The sequence below is a fragment of the Poecilia formosa genome, unplaced genomic scaffold (genome assembly GCF_000485575.1).
Source record: "Poecilia formosa unplaced genomic scaffold, Poecilia_formosa-5.1.2 Scaffold608, whole genome shotgun sequence".
Classification (NCBI taxonomy): domain Eukaryota; kingdom Metazoa; phylum Chordata; class Actinopteri; order Cyprinodontiformes; family Poeciliidae; genus Poecilia; species Poecilia formosa.
This window is the reverse complement of record NW_006800547.1, coordinates 154,401-155,118: the sequence shown is the minus strand read 5'-3', so window position 1 is coordinate 155,118 and position 718 is coordinate 154,401.

Here is a 718-nt window from a genome sequence, read left to right as displayed (position 1 = left end):
CATTACTTTAACCAGTAATAGTAATTCAGGAAGCAGATGGAGGAGATTGATTGTTTCCACAGATTATCTGTCTCATAACAAACAAACTGCTACGACATGGTGACAGCTTTAACAAATATGGAGAAAAGATATTTTTTATTAAAGTTATACTGCAGCTTGAATAAAATGCAACAGTTTTAGAAGTCTGGATTGCTTCATGTGTATTTTGCTCGTTGCTTCTGACTGTTGCTCATGGAGAGACATTTCAGTATCTAAAACTAACAGAAACATTTAAACAACCTACCTGCATACTGGATGTGGACTGTTGGATATTAAATTCATGAGCAGCAAATATTGTGCTAATTATCAGTATTGAACCAAAGAAAGCAAGGCAGATTCAAGCCTTTAAAATTGTGACGCTTTTTATGGGTCAAATAGACTCAAAAATTGCAACAGCAGCTGCGGGGGGGGGGTTAAATTTTCTGTCAGGGGGCCCAAGATTCCTGGCAGCGCCCCTGCCTACCTTAAAGGAGCCTGCTCTGATCTGACTCCTCCCACCACAACAAGACGTTTCTAAACTGGCTGAGATCCTGGAGCTCCTCGGGCTCCGAGTCCATGTCCCACCCGCTCACCAGCTGTTTTCCCCAGGCTTTAAAAACAGAAGTTATCAAACCACTGATGAAAACAATCTGGGTTAATGCTGCAAATTCAGAGTTTCATCATTCTGGATGCCTGGACC